At 46.4% G+C, this 16,477-nt stretch overlaps 1 protein-coding gene across 1 annotated transcript in view; it reads right to left on the reverse strand.

The window, feature by feature from the left end:
• The window catches only part of LOC135901743 (neural cell adhesion molecule 1-like), a 723,087-nt gene extending 713,730 nt beyond the window's left edge, over window positions 1-9,357 (reverse strand). Inside the window, exon 1 of the mRNA XM_070531921.1 lies at window positions 9,313-9,357. The gene's annotated coding sequence lies outside the window, so the exon portion shown is untranslated. The remainder of the gene's footprint in view (window positions 1-9,312) is intronic.
• Window positions 9,358-16,477: the final 7,120 nt, after the last annotated feature.

Below are 16,477 nucleotides of genomic sequence, written 5' to 3' on the forward strand. Positions count from 1 at the left end.
AATAAATGTAACCAATTATTACTCCGGCATTCATTTTGAAATTGATTTTATGCAATTTACAAATGGCGTGATACTTTTTACAGCTAAGCTGTATATGGCTAGGTTCTCAAAATATTTTCGTCGGCCTATCGCATCAAAGTAGAAAATAAAACGTCGTAGACTATCCACCAATCATTAAAAAAATAAAATTATGGGGTTTCACGCGCCAAAAGCACGATTTGATTGTGATGAACGAAGTAGTTCGCGACTTTGGAAAATTGGACCACCTTCAGTTCTTTAACGTGCGCCTAAAATCTAAGAACACGGGTGTTTTCGTATTCCCATCGAAATGTGACCTGACGCTTAGCAGCCCAACACTATAGCCACTAATACAACCATGGCGAGTCCACCAGTCGGTGACAGTCCGGATTTATATATATATATACACACACATTGTCGGCATTTATTGCGCATTTCTTCATCATCTGTATATTACCCATCATCATGTGTGTGCCCTTCTTTATCGTGCGGGTAGTCGCATCATCATAGTGGACTGTGCCGAGAGTCCTTCACCGCGTCTCTCAGGCTCAATACAGGTCGGCCCTTACTGTGACGTCGAATCTGAGAAATCAACCTCATGGCTGGAAAACCAGGTCTTCGCCACGCCCGTCAGATAGAACGAGATATGGCGGAGCTTGAGTAGATCATCCCACCGATTAGCAGAGCTTACGCGCTCGTAATCGTCCAGCCAGTCCTCAGCATCTTCCCCACGACGACCAGCGAACAGATGGGGATCACGCTGCTGGCCACTGATGATCAGAGAAAGAGGGGCTTGCGGTGTCGAAATGGTCACGGTAGAAGTGCCAGGCTGCTCGTCCTGCGACATGCTGGCAGACAGTCGGCACAAGCGGCGGCCTGAACGAAGCCCCAGGGAGTATACCAGGCGTGCAGAGGACGGGGGATCGAGAAGCTCCTCCACTACTTGTGCCGTCAGAGTAAGAGCCGGCCTTTACTGAGCCTGAGAGACGCGGCGAAGGACCCTCAGCACAGTTAACTATGATGATGCGACTACCCGCATATATATATATATATATATATATATATATATATATATATATATATATATATATATATATATATATATATATATATATATATATATATATATATATATATATATATATATATATACCCGACACCCGCTCCGACATGTTATACCCCGACACCTATGCTCCGATATCTGCGCCACGTTCCGCGACGACCGACAATGCGGCCACGCTGGTGTATTAAAGACATACTCTCGCCTCCAGCTTCGGTACTACTGGTGCGGTATGTACCGTTTCGTTCGCCAGTATGTCCGGTCATGCCACATATGCCAACGACGCAAGACGCCACCTCAACATGCTACCGGCCCCTTGCAACCTTTACCATGTCCCACGCGCGCGTTCCACCGCGTCGGCCTTGACCTATACGGTCCGCTTCCCAACATTCCAAGTGGCAACCGCTGGGTTATTGTTGCTATCGACCACCCCACGCGGTACGCTGAAACTTTAGCCCTAGCATCTGCCACAGCAAAAGACGTCACCAGTTTTATCCTTCAAAACCTGATTTGACGCCATGGAGCACCTCGAGAATTACTGAGCGACAGCGGTCGCGTTTTCCTCTCTGACGCGCTTTCAGCATTGCTAAAGGAGTGTCGCATGATTCACCGCACTACCACAGCATATCATCATCAAACTAATGGGATGACAGAACGTTTCAACCGCACCCTTGGAGACATGATGGCCATGTATGCGTCATCTGACCATTCGAATTGGGATCGCATTCTACCTTTCGTCACCTACGCTTACAATACCGCCACGCAAAGCACCACTGGGGTCTCCCCTTTCTTTCTCCTTTGCGGACACGAACTTTCTTGCACTATGGACACGATTCTACCTTACCGGCCAGATGCTTCGGAGTGGACGACTGTTTCTAGAGCGGCTGCTTACGCCGAAGAATGTCACCAGCTCGCTCGTTCGTTCACATCCCAGGACCAGTGGCGCCAAAAGCTTCGCCACGATTCATCCACTATGGCTATGTGCTTTGCGCCTGGCTCACTGGTCTGGTTGTGGGTGCCCTCTACTTCTCCAGGCCTTTCCTCCAAGCTGCTTTCCAAGTACCACGGTGCTTATCGGGTACTGAAACAAACATCCGCGGTCAACTACCTCATCCAGCCAATCGAAACGCCTTTCGACCAGCGTCGTCGGGGCCAGTAAATTGTCCGCGTCTCCTGGCTCAAGCAGTGCCATGACCCCCCTGTGTTCTCCTTTCGCCAGGATGGCTACTCTGTCGGTGGGGAGTGATTGTACTGAAGGCACTGGGCAGTGGGCATGGTGCTGGTGTGCTGGTGCAAGAGAAGAAGACGACGAGAAGTGCTTGCTGCCCCGTTACGACATAGCGCTGACCTGCTTAAGCCTAGGGCTAGAACCTCTAACTAGTGACCCTTCTGCTAGGTGAACACCCCCGTTGCAATATATAAATATATACATATATTGTTTAAGGGATAGAAGCATGTAGAAAAAATAACCCGACTTTACTGACGTGCTGGCCGGGGCCCATCCAGTTTAATTTCTACATTTCCTCAGTAAGAGGAGAAAGAAGCGAGCGAGAGGAAGCCAAAACATGAATAAAAATTTTTGCAGACGTGTGCGTGTGGAGACAAAATATAAGTAGTGGTGTCAAGAATACCAGCACATGCACTGGCTCCGGGCAAAGTCAACGAAAACAACCGTGAATGCAAACTGCTAAACGCGAGGTCGCGGGATCGAATCCCGGCCACGGCGCCCGCATTTCAATGAGAACGAAATGAAAGGAAATGCGAAAACACCCGCGTGCTTAGATTTAGGCGCCCGTTAAAGAACCCCAGGTGGTCGAAATTTCCGGAGTCCTCCACTACGGTGGAGGATCAGAAAGTGGCTTTGGCAAGTAAAACCCCATTAATTTTTTTAGCCATGTAGTTATGAAAGCAGCCAAGGCAGCCAAACTGTTAATATGAATGGCTGGTGCCGGCGTGTCTTCCAGAAAGTACTATACAGTTCACGTCACGCATACATGCAATGAGATTACACAAAGCTCGGTGACAACATACAGCGGACAGAACCAGCGACATAATTCGAGAATCTTTCCATACATTCAAGCTCGCCCTTCGCTAAGCGATACCGGTTGTTAGGTGGCAAAACGCAGTCAGCCGATAAACAAGCACGTGTGTGAATATGTATATAGGGCGCATCGCCAACGCCAAGAGGATGCGATGCTCCCGTCAGGACACCTAGTACCGCGAGTTGGAAAACGCAAGGCGACGACGCGGCTACAATCCGTCGAAACGTTTCCCCGAAGCGACGGCGAGGTTGAAGCGGGAGTTTGTGGCAAACACGTTTGGTGCCATGTGTGTGGTGCGTGATCGACTGTCAAACCACGACGTTACGTGAATGTGTCTTTATTCAGTCAACGTAGCAATAACCATATAAAACAATGTAGTTGTCAATATAGTCATCCCAATACAACGTCGCTTGTTATCCTTCTTCACAGAGTGGAAGGACACTAAGGCACGTTTGAGATTTGTACGTGGCAGGTAGAGAGCACTAGGCAGTAAAACAATTTTTTTCTTTTAGACTGACCCCCGTAATTGTTTATCGTTTTCCAGTTAGCACAACACACCCAGCTGGTTGAAATTAATATAATCCGGAAGCCCCGCACTATGGCGAGCCTCATAATCAGACCATGGCTTTTGGCACGTAAAGCCCGAGAATCAAATAAATACCCGACGCGCTTTTCTCCCGCGGAGATTTCGGCCACCGTGCTCACGACTTCGTCCTGCTTCGAGTGCTACTTGCTTTTCCGCGCACAAGTTTACTCAATGAAGAGTCAGCTTTTAACGCCACGGTTTTGGCAGTGTTTCATTCTTCACCGTCCCGACAACGTGGCAATCTTCGTTGTGCATTTACAATACGTGTAGTACACATTTATATGCTCCACTTACAAGTCCATGATTTCTTCCAAACGGAACATGTTTACAGAAGTGGTACCGTAGCTAGCTCGCGCCCCACGTGTTCCCACTAGTTTCTCAAAATACCTAGCGTTTGTCAGAATCCGCTTCGACTAAGCTATGGCATTGAATGCACCGAACAAACCCCGAACTTCCCCAAAGGCTCCCAAGCGAATCGTCGTCTACGATGCATTTGTGTCTAACCTCCCGAATGACAAAATAGTTTTTTTTTTTCGCTGCAACAATGCTTGTGCAGGAGTGTAAGCACGCGCACATAGCCTTCCCGCGCATATACTGCGGTAATAATAGTTATCGTAGCGCCTGATAGCGTTGTAAAGTACACGTGAAGGCTGGGTAACACGTGCGAGGCGTACTCGGTGGGCGAACAGTGGTGACAACGGGAAAGCGATCGTTCTGCCAATGGCTAAGGCACGATATGCTTTGGAGTGCTGAAGGCCATTGAACGGACGCTGCAAAGAGGTAGGCCACGCAAGACACGCTCATCTTAGATCGGTGTAAGCTGAGCCCAGTAGCTGAGGGCCACGTTATCAATTGAACGTGAATGCGAATTAAGAACGTGAGGTCATTTTGCATGGCTGAAAGGTTGTAACAGAAGATGCGGTCCTCTTGGAAACGTGATAGCAGTCGCGCATATGAGGACTTCGCAACCGATGCTCATTACAGCAGTCGACTAATGGATTTTTTTCACTAATCAAACCTAAGTGACAAGGCGGATCATGCGCATGGTCAGGTACGAAAGTACGAAAACTTCAAAGCAGGGAACGTTCAATGACCGCCTTCCATCATATTGTGCCATTGGAGGAATTTAACGAAAATAAAAGACAGAGATGGCAGATACAACGCATTTTTTTTTCAATTTTCGATAAGTGAAGGTGTGTTGAAACGTTTTAATAAATGCTATGCAAGCAGATACGTGATGAGCAGTTTTAAACGTAGAAATATATAGATATCCTGACGTGTAGAACGAAAGAGGGAAGCTACAAACCGCTCAAAATCATCGCACACCTAATCTCTTAGAAGAAAATACTTAGCAACGATGGGGCGAAGCGGGAACCTATCAAAAGCAGTCACGCCGCATATAAAGAATACTCATCTCAACCATTAACTCAAATGTACGTTAGCAGAGAACCTTAGACGAGTTGGTGGTAATTCATGTTTTGGAAAGTAGCAGCGCTAGACGGACAAGGACTTAGGCAAAGGAGAACATCACAGAACAGCCGTCTCGTATTCATTGCTTAAGTCCCTGTCCGTTTAGCGCTGTTACTTTTCAAACGTGTACACTTACATATACAGCATGAAGGCCAGTTCTCGTGTTATGCCTAACCTTTAGGAATAATTACTTGTGGCATTTGAAAAGGGCAGACTCTTATGGATTGTCGACTACAAAGACTTTTCTGCACATCCGCGCACACATGCACGCACGCACTCACGGGCACCCGCAATAAGGAACAAGTTATGCTGGAGGTAAATGAACGTATTCTCTTAACCTTGCATATCGATATTGATATTTTGTGAAGAGAGTAGAAATACGCATGATTATTTTTGCGTCTTCGAACCGTTTCCACTTCAAAATGACAAGCTTCAGCATTCGACAATCTCCTGTTGACCGTTTATGTATGCCTGGTTAGGAGCACGTAAGCGTTACTTATGCAACACGTGCTGGCCTAGTTACTTATCAAAAGAGTCCTGACAGAAAGAAACAACCACGCTTTCCTCACAGAAATCAGCCGTAAGCATACAGTCTGCAAACGATACGATTGGCGCAGAAGCAAAGGATCTTCAAGCATCAAAATGTATGTACTAATCCCTATTGTAATATTTCTTATGCGCATCGTATACCCCCCTTCCCCCCCCCCCCAATCATAAGCACGCATCTTTATGACAGGAGGTAGTCTGGTTGGTCTATTTATGCCCCAATTCTTTCCTACCTAAACACCATGCGAAAGATGAACATGACAGCAACTGGAGCAAAAGGAAGTAACGATCGAAAGATCCTGCCGTGCCTGACTGAGCTAACCGCGAACGCTGCTCGAGGCAGAGTTTGACGTGGGACACGCCTCTATACTTTTCCGGGTGGTTGGAATGAACGACAAGAGAAGCGTTAACATATAACCCAGCGAATCCTGCCAAGCGGCACGCTGGCTGAAAGTTGGATTAGTAGTAGTGACAGCTATTCTGCGTTGTTGCCAAAGGTGATCGTATATATAGGTAGGATAGAGTGGAGTTCCATCTTTCGCTATTTCTCCCCATATAGTAACACGCCGTTTAAATATATCTTGAGAAGCCAACAAACCAAGACAAAAAATAGGGGAAATTACTTGTACTTAATAATTCAATTAAAGAAATGATAAACAATTGCACTGAAACTGGATGAAAAAAAAAAAACAACTTACCGCAGGTGTGGAACGATCCCACGTCTTCGCACTACGCGTGCGATGCTCTCGCACGCTTAATACGAAGTGGGATCGTTCCCCACCTGCGCCAAGTTGTTTTTGTCTATGTTTATCTATGGTGTGTATGTTTGTATCTGTGCACGTTTGTATCCAACGGTTTTCCTGCCTACCTGGGTCACTGGGCGGTCCATGGTCGAATGGTTAGCCCATAGGGCTGCTGTGCTGAGGGAATAAGGTTCGAAATCAACCGTCGAACCAAATTGGGCGGCTGAGTATGTGGCAAAGTGTACATATGTGCCGCCCTTAAACGAACCCCTTTCCAGCCGACAGGAGTCACTGTAGACGCGGAACTGGGTATGAACAGCTGTCCAATAAACTTCTTTGACGCCTACTCGGAGCGCTGGCTATGTGCCACTCGGCCTATCCTGACCTTCAACGAACCTCTTTGGTGCAACGTTGGGGCACTAGTTAAGTGCCAGTAAGCGTGTGCCGATCTGCAATTTGTTCTACAAGTATCGTGCGCAATAAGAAACGCGGTAGGGAAGACATGAAAGCTCCTAGTGGCTACGATTCATTCCTTGTCTTGCCAAAAAAGAGGAAAAAAGAAAGGCAAGAAGATTAAAAACCGTTAAAAAAATCACGACCGGGTGACTGACGCCTTTTTTACGCTGGTAACCACGTAATGTTACGAGCTACAGCGAACAGACGCTACAATGGGGGCAAGCAGGCGATGAAGAAACGCGCCGTTTCTTTTTATTTGTATTTTATTTATTTGTACATACTGCAGGCCCATAGGAGGGCTATTGCAGGAGTGGGTAAAAACAGTGTTGAACAAAAATAAAGTGAAATCAACATTGACTCTTACAACATCTTTACAATCATTTACAAAATCTTACAAATTGTTTTCAACGATTCATAAAAAGCAACGACACAGCAATACGCACATATAAAGTATAAACTAAACCTGATTTAAATAGTTACATATACTGGTTTTTATAGACAGCAATTTCAAATTCGCTTATCGGGAGTGAACGAACGGAGCCAGGCAAGGAATTGCATACTTCTATTGTGCGGGGAAAGAAGCTGTACTTGAAGGTATTTGTACGGGCATAGAGAGGGTTAAGATTAAGCTCGTGGAAATTACGCGTGCAAGAAGGCTTGGTGAAAGATATGCAAGCTGTGTTTGAAGTGTGGTATGACTTGTTAATTATGTTGTGCAAAAATTTTAATGATTCCACATCACGACGTACTGAAAGTAATGTTAGATTCAGCGTAGGGAGGGCGGACGACGGTGAGAAATAGCGGTCATAACGATGTAAAATGAAACGGACGGCTTTTTTCTGAACTGCTTCTAGTTTGATTATGTTGTTTTGGTTATGTGGTGACCAGACTGTTGCGGCATAATCGATAATGGGGCGAACAAGAGTTTTATACATTAGAAGTTTTGTTGCTTTCAGAGCCTTTTGCATAGTACGACTTAGGTATCCAAGCTGTTTTAAGGCCTTTTAACATGTTTGGTCAATATGTGTAGTCCATGAGAGATTGTGAGTAAATGTTACGCCAAGGTATTTGTATTGTCGAACTCTGATTAAAGGAGACCCATTCAATGAATATGTCGCAATTACAATTGGCTGTCTTCACTGACGCCTTCTTTTCGGCCTTCACTATTTCTTTTCTTTTGGCGAGGGAATCACGTGAGTTGCATTCTTCCATTATTGGGCTTCTTTTTTTGTTTCTCCTCCTTTCTCTGGCTTTTGAAGGAGCGTAGAACTCCTGGCTTGCGTGTATGTTTACGGCAGCATGCTGCCACCAACCCCATAATTTTTTCGCAGCTTTTGCTCGCTTCGGTGCACGTAATCTCCCCTGCCTGCGATCTGCGCGCACAACATGGACAAAAAAAATTAAGCGGCTGAGGTGCAACTAGGCCGAACCAGAACCTATTGAACAAAATACTCGCTAGAGAGACTAGCCAGGAAAAGGGCTGAGGTGAACGCCCGGCAGCCAAGAAGTTATTGCGGGCAATATAACCTAGGAACCGAACGTCTCGCGCTCTCTGTGACCCGACCAGCCGAGCAGATATGAGTAGCGCCGAGTACGCATCCACCAGTCGCCCTCCAACGGCAACGGACCGAAAGCTGCGACATGAGAAATTCTCATACGAGTGACGGCGACGATGTCCTGTCAAGTAAAGTTGTCATACGGAGAGGTAAAGGAAATATATCAGGGATATTTCGATCTCGTCAGTGGAAGCGAAGTTTGCAGGCAAAGATCTTTACAATGAAGAAATGTGGTATGACAGCAACACCCAGAAGGTGCGCCAGAATTTTGCGTAGTGTCTGATTCCGCACTGATTATTGGAGCAAATTTAATCATCCATGCTTCAGCGGTGAGAATACGGGTCGAATTCACTAAGATCTGTGTTCGTAAGAGCTGCTTATTATTGATCGGCCACCTTGCCAAGCGACATGTCCGACTTCATGATTGGCCAAGATCACCTCCTTAGTACAGATTTAGCATCATATTTTTTTTTGGGGGGGGGGGGGGTGGAGGGAGAAATTAGAGTCCTCTTGTGGGCATAATTCTGTATTCAAAGAAATGCTCAAAAATTCCCTTCAGTGCAACCTCGACCCTCGACAGGATGACGGTGCAGGGAGTGCAGGTTACTTAATTCTACAAGATTAACACCTAGATGCATACGGTCTCATTTCCCAGGCCGACTTTTTCAAATTAAATAAAACCGTCCATGCGTGCTTATAATTCCTAATCAGAAGGCAGCGGCGTATAGCGCGCCTTCGCTCTATTTTTTATAAGTTCTTTGAACCTGAAGGGAAAGCTTAAACCCCGAAGAGCGAAAAAAAGCTCGGTGCAAGACGAATTAAGTTGCCTACATACCCAGGAATCCCGCACATCGCTTCTAGTTCAGGGTCTTCGCACCACGTGGCGTACGGACCCTCAAGATTCGATATTCGCGTGATGGCGCACCCTGCGTAGTGGACAAGAACAAGCTACAAAATATATCTATAAAGAAAAACAAGACTGCGATATTCGCTTTCATAACACGGAGCAAACCAAGAGTCACCGAATTATAACCGCAACGCATACGAAGAGTGAGCGGCTGCTCGAATGTGAATGAGCAGTTTTGTTGTAATTTATTGGCGTATTCAAGTGGCCCGGTATGCGGCTTCAAGAAGACGGAATCCGGAAGGGTCTCTCCCTTCTTCTCATCGCCTGCCCCTTCGAGATGCTTCGCCCGATCGTATTGTCATCGGCATCCCCGTGCTTCCTAAAGAAAGCAAGAACTTCCTTTCGTCGCCGCAGTTTCATGAATCTGAAAAAGCTAATTCCAAAAAAGTAATGCAAGCATCTGATAGAGAGAGTGAGAGAAAGAGCTAATAATAAATGAAAGGTGGGGAAGTTAACCAGGACTGAGCTCAGTTGGCTACCCTACACTGGGGAAAGGGAAAAGGGGACGGAAAGATTCAAAGAAGAGAAAGTCCACGGGGGATATCATTCGGTAACTCAGTTCGGATAACAGACGGTGACTTAGTCCGGTAGCTTTGAAATATCGCGGCAGCACTTTTGTGGCTTTTTGTAGCTGCGATATGCGAGGCCATGGTCCCAAGATCTTGTTCAAGGGGTATGATTTTCTATCTAACCGATTGAGAGCTGTGCAGAGGTCATGTCTCTCATTTTCAAAAGGTGTGCAGTAGCACAGTAGACGTTCTACAGTTTTCTCGACACCGCAGGCTGTCACTCAGCGCTATCAGCCATTCCAATCAAAAACGTAAATGCATTGGTGAATGCAACGCCCGAGCGTAAGCGGCGCAGCAGTGTTTCCTCTTTTCGCGGAAGCCCTGATAACAGCCGCAGTTGCATATATGGGTTGAGGGAGTGCAATCGATCTTGGGTGAATTCAGGTGTGTGCCACTTCTCCAATGTCATACGGTGCGCTAGCTAGCTTAAGGGGTGGGCTGCGTCAGCCCACGATAAAGGTACAGAAACAAGGGCTGCTCCTTCGTGTGCTACCAGGACCTTCCAGGTGTGCTACCAGGACCTACCAGGAAGCTTCGTGTGCTTCGTGTGCTGCAACAGGACCACCAGACTAGCTTCATATGTGGAAACAACAAGAAGTACACCCAATTTTAGAAATGGAGGCTCAGTTGATGAAAGATGAGATTTAATTGTTATAATTTTCAATTACCGCTTTTGGATACTAACCAAGCGAGACATGCGAGTATAATAAGTATTTCCCCAAGCAGTAATGCAATATTTAGTGTCGGTGTGCTAATGAAAGTGAGGTAAAATGAGATGTGTGTATTAACGCTAAAAGCTTAACGAGTTTTAATTAAATATCTTATGCCGAAGCAAATTATTTTATAATTGAATCAATGTGAGCGTCAAATAATACATAGGAATCTACAATGACTCTTACAGAAACTTAGTGCAACCTATTCGCTTAATATCAACGTTGCTTACCCGTAATTGTAAAATAGCCACCATAAATTTTTGAGGAGAACGAAAAACTATAAACTGAGACTTAGCAGGGTTTACGCTTATATAAATTTTATGCCACCCCTTTTCCAGCCGGTGTACCGGGTAGTTTATTTTACCTAAAAGAAGAATGGGGTTTACGACAGGTGTTACAGTCGTCGTATCATCGTCGTAAAAGAAAACACTTGGAAATATATAAATAACTGGGCAGATCATTAACAAACATCAAGAATGAGAGCCTTTGTTGGAAAAAGACGCAATTAATGAAAATACTTTGATATCTGTTAGAATGATAATCCTTAAGAAGTACAAGAAGCACGGTATTGTAAGCCTGAACTCGGCTTTTCTCTTTAGTTGGCCTATATTATACAAGAGCGCCTCGGTCCGAGGCGGGTTCGACCCTGAGACAATGACTCAGAATGGTCGAGCGCAGCGCGCAATCGACGACGCGTATAGGCTTTCAGCTCAGCCACAGTGTCGTGCAGAGGGGAGCATGTTCGTTGAGTCAGCTCCCAACAGTTACCACTGTGCAGTGCAAACTTGGGAAGAACTAACTTACCCTGTCCATTCTCACTGATTACGTAGATGGTTTATCTTGGAAACACCGCGAGGTTCTGAGGACGTGTCCAGCATTGTACGGCGGCAAAGTATCTCCAACGTATCGCCTCCTGCAAAAGAAACATGTAAATAAAAGAATACCTGAAACAAATGTAAAACACAGCCAACCATAAAAATGTCAGCGCCCAAAAAAATTTTGGCATTTATTGCTGCTATGCTTACTCCCGCGGCGGCTGCGTATGGAGCGGTTGAGCGCAGCCGCGCGGGACCTATCTTGAAAGCGATCTGCGATGGGGACAGACTGCAGCGAGTACTGATAGCTTCATGTGCGCTTTGCTTTCGTGGCTTATAGTTCGCGTTAAAGCGAGAGGCAGCGCGACGGTCAATTCGCTTGCTGCTGCTGCCGCTCTTTATCACCCCAACGTTTTGACAGCGAGAGTCCACGCTCATTGAGTGAGACGTCTTTATGTTTGCCTGTGCGCACATGATTCATAATTGCTTCTTAATGCTAACCACGCTTCATAGTTTGGTTAGTAAGCGAATGTCCACGAGTCTACACAGGTGATGAACCTAGTATCCGTGCTTCGTATAACTCGCTGCTAATTTGCTATCAAAAACACATGCTTTACCTCTTGGGCGAAACTGCGACTAATTTTGTTCCCTCGCATTTTACGTCATCCGCGTCGCGCACAATCACAGAACAGAAAAAGAATGGTAAGTTCACAGACGCGAAGTTAGAAAGAAGATAGTTAAAGAACCTCGGGTGGTCGAAATTTCCGGAGTCCTCCACTACGAGGTGCCTCATAATCAGAAAATTAGAAAGAAGATAGTTGAGGACTTCACTTCCGAAGCCATATGTAGCTTCTTCATTAAAATCACCTGCGGCGCGTATCTGAGCTTTCCCTAACACAGTTAACGAGGACGCCGTAATGAACAAGCACGAAAAAGCTGCCATTTATCGGAGCAGCGTTATCGGCGCGTTCAAGGGCAACTGGGTTCGGAAACCGTGGGGAGAACGGGAGGGACTGACAAAGTAACGGAGCATCGAGTGGCTGTGTAAGGGAAACGCCGCTGTTCGCTCAGAGCGCCAGTCCATCACTCAGGCAGGCGTTTACGCCGTCGCCGCACATTGCCGCTGGCATCTGAAACTGTCGTGCGCTCCTCTTGCACCACTGCTAAGGGCGCTAGCCCGAGCGTCGTAGCGTGACAAAATATGCATCCATCACGGCAACGCGCATCGGTAGCCAGCAGTCGGCCGCAAACTCGAAGGCAAGACACAAAACTGCCGCGCGCAGTCACACGTGCCTTTTCACCGAAGCGTACGTGCACGTTGGTTATTAACGAGTGAATATTTATGAGTGTTGGAACAGCTCTATCTTCGGGCTATACGTCGACAAAGTTGTTAAACCGCCAGAGCTTACGATGAAAATCATCGTCGTTTGCTCCGCGATGCGATATTAGCGTGGATAGTTTCAACAACGCATAATAGTGTTGCCGTTTATTGTCTTGTTGTCTTGTTTTTGTTATTTTGTTTGTGTTCGGGTGATAACTGCCCAAGTTGTAGCTTACACGAAAAGAAAAAGAGAGGGAAAGAAACGGAGGTTAGCCGGTCTAAGTACTGGTTTGCTGACGTGTGCTGGGGAAAGTGGCAAACAGAGAAAAAAAGAGAGTGACAGAAGGAATACAAAAATAAAAAAAGAATCCTGAGCCAAACCTAGGCAGGCCGTCAGCATAGAATTTTGCTGTCATTGTTTTTTCACAAATATGAGGCTCGCCCACGTCCCAGCAACCCTCGCCTGTTCCCCCCCCCTCCCGCCTACACACACACATACACACAAACACACACACACACACACACACACACACACACACACACACACACACACACACACACACACACACACACACACACACACACACACTCCACGTAACCTACAACCTTTCCATGCACGTTCTCCGCAGCCTATCGAAACCGCGACTTGGAGAGATAAGCGAGACACACAAGCCAGAAAGAGCACTGGCGGTGGGCCAGTTGGAATTTGATGTTGCAAGAGGCCCTGAACCATCTCATGTCCTCTCCACCAGCAAGATAAAAAGTGACCAGAATGCTAAGCAACGTAAGCATACAGACCCATACCGCTGCGTGCCAACACAGCTCCTGCATTATACGCGACGTGGGGCACGTTTCATAACCTGCAGGCGCCATGGTAGAGGAGAGACAGCGTGCCTCTTTGAGGTGGCTAAGCCTGTCTGTATAAAACCCCTTAACAAGCCAAAAAACCAACTAATGAACCAAACACACAAACAAAAAAAGCCAACCAACCTCTTCCAGGCTGCCTGCTGTCACCATTCAAGACATCAGCCTCCACGTCACCATAGACTCGCCCTTGGCTTCTTCAGAGGCGGAGAAATACTTATGGGGGAGTAAACAAGTCATCCTTAAGTATTAGAGGCCTAATCCTGCTGACGCCGAGCTTGATGGATGGCATTAGGCCGGCGGCCACGCTGACTCGTGCATCGGCCCATCGGTGAAGTCGCTGGGCATACACTAACGGGCTACGCGGGAAGCACGCAAAGCACGGCGCACCAAAAAAATGACGTCGCAAGGGAAAGCGAGAATCGGCGGTCTTGCTCCTACACCTAGCGGGGTGTTACGGTAATTGGTATTATAACGAGGGTGCCTGCCGTGCTGGGGGGCAGCGAACGTCAACGTATCAAGTGCGTGGCCATGCTACCACTGAACAGAGACGGAGCCGAACAGGAGCGACAGGTCGTGTTTCCAATTGCGCTTATGACACTGGCGCTGCGCCAGTGTCTCTAAAAAAGTTAGTTGTATGGTGAAGCCGGGAAGCGGGACTTAACGCCTGTGATAAATGCCTCGTCATGATAGCGAGGCTAAATGAAGTGGCGCTTTGAAATATTGCCGCCGTTTATCGCTGATAGCATCGCTGAGAGGCTGTGCGCGGTGCTACCAGCGCGAAGCGAGTTATTTCTTTATTTGATATGCTGACATCTCATCTGTGAACCTTCTGTGCTTAGGTCTAGAGTTTTAAAACGTGTAGCTTTTAGCTATTTCGCCCGTTTTCATGGTTTGCGGTTCCAGGATGGACTTTCGCAGCTGGTACAAATGGTTCGTGCACTCGCGCAGTCGAGTTGCGCGCCGCATTGTTCGCCAGCAGCAAATATGCCAGGTTAAAATACCTTCGATGCGAACGCAGTTCTAACAAGGTTATGACTTCTGTATATGGCATTTGGAAAGGTAAAATAGGCACTTGGAAAAATTGTAATAAACAACCGTGGTTATTCCGTAGGCGGAGAATACAGGCGATGGGCGCAAATACAAATGTAAAATAAAATTTCGCTCCGTTGAGACGCGCCTTGTTAACACCGTTGTTTTTGTAAACAAATAGCCTTGCCTCTCAAGCCGAGTATTTACGCCGTAGAGAAAGAATATGGTTACGCTGTGACGCTTTTGCGTGAGAGCTTTGTTGCACCTGAAGGTGTGTGGATGCTGCGGTGGAGCGCTCGGAGAGGATTGCCCTCTTCTTGTCGCCCCCAGTGGAGACTGCAGGAGAGGGCTGCGTCACCACTACAGATGGACTTGTTAACGGCTCTGTTCTCTACGGAATTACACAATGAAACAACAAACGCTGCGTATATGTCTTCACTGCAAGAAATATAGCCATACAAGAGAAGCATTCCTTTTTGAACGAAATCTTTCTGATGTGGTTCGGCTATCTTGTTACGCTGACAATCACCGTCATTATATTCTACAGAACTTTTTCGGCATTTTCTATTCTTATTTATTTTTTCCTCACATGTTCACACGCACTGCCTTAATAGCCTTAGCAGTGTACACATAAAAAAGTAAAGCTCTTTTCGGGTAGCGCGAATTTGCCTGTAGTATCGACAGGTTGTGTCATCACCGGCTTTTGCAAGTCTCACATAGTGAGAAAACTAGCAACGCAATCACGTAAGCGAGATGATGGCTGTATTGTTGTTCGTTAAAGGATGAGATGCTGGGAAAAGAGGCCTTCGAAAGGCCGGCTCTTCTACTCATCAAAACTAAACTCCAGCGTCGAAGGAATATAAGGGAAAATAAACAAACAAAGGAACAAGAACAGAGACAAAGTAGGGAAGGATTAGAGTACCGCCCTGTATTACTGTCAGTTTTTCTTCCTTTGGTGCGGTGCGTCTAATTCTCTCTACTTATCAAGAATCAAAAGCCCAACAAGTCCTAATAAGAAATAGAAAGTAACTTAACTTACTCATTAGAACGAAGTCGCGGGATTGAATCCCGGCCATGGTGGAAGCATTTCGATGGGGGCTAAATGCGAAAGCACGTGTGTACTTAGATTTAGGTGCACGAGTTAAAGAAACCCAATTGGTCCAAATTTCCGGAGTCCCCCACTACGGCGTGCCTCGTAATCAAATCTTGGTTTTGGCGCATAAAACGCATAACTAAAAAAAAACTGAACTTAGGCATAGCCTGCTATACATACTCTAGGCATAGGAACAGCTGTGTCAGCAATATGCGAACATCCAGTCACAGTGTACAACGTTACCAGAACAGTCAGTATCGGTATAACCACTACGTGAAAGAAAAAGAAAAGTATTCGCAAGCTGCTAAGAATAAAGCTCATGACCACAAATATTGCATTCAAGGCATTGACAGTACTTCCTATCAGAGAGAGCAGGAAAGATTGGTGAAAGTTCGCGGGAATGTGGTGTTCACTCATGAAGGCTCGCTCACTGAGGAGCATGGATTTCCGATATCGTCTACTTTTTTTCTTTAGCACTTGGATATTTCAGCGTGTCGATAAGGCACACCATGGATGACCAAGAGAGTAATCAACGATACTGGGATTCACTTGTGTAAACACGTAACCTGCCCAGCAAGGCTTACACGCGTTCACGCGTGTCCCTGATCCAAATTGTAATCTCATTATTAATGACGAGATCCTCCCCCCCTCCCCCCCAACCCGCTTCCGGCTAGCCTGACATTTGT

This window comes from Dermacentor albipictus, chromosome 1 (genome assembly GCF_038994185.2).
Source record: "Dermacentor albipictus isolate Rhodes 1998 colony chromosome 1, USDA_Dalb.pri_finalv2, whole genome shotgun sequence".
NCBI lineage: Eukaryota > Metazoa > Arthropoda > Arachnida > Ixodida > Ixodidae > Dermacentor > Dermacentor albipictus.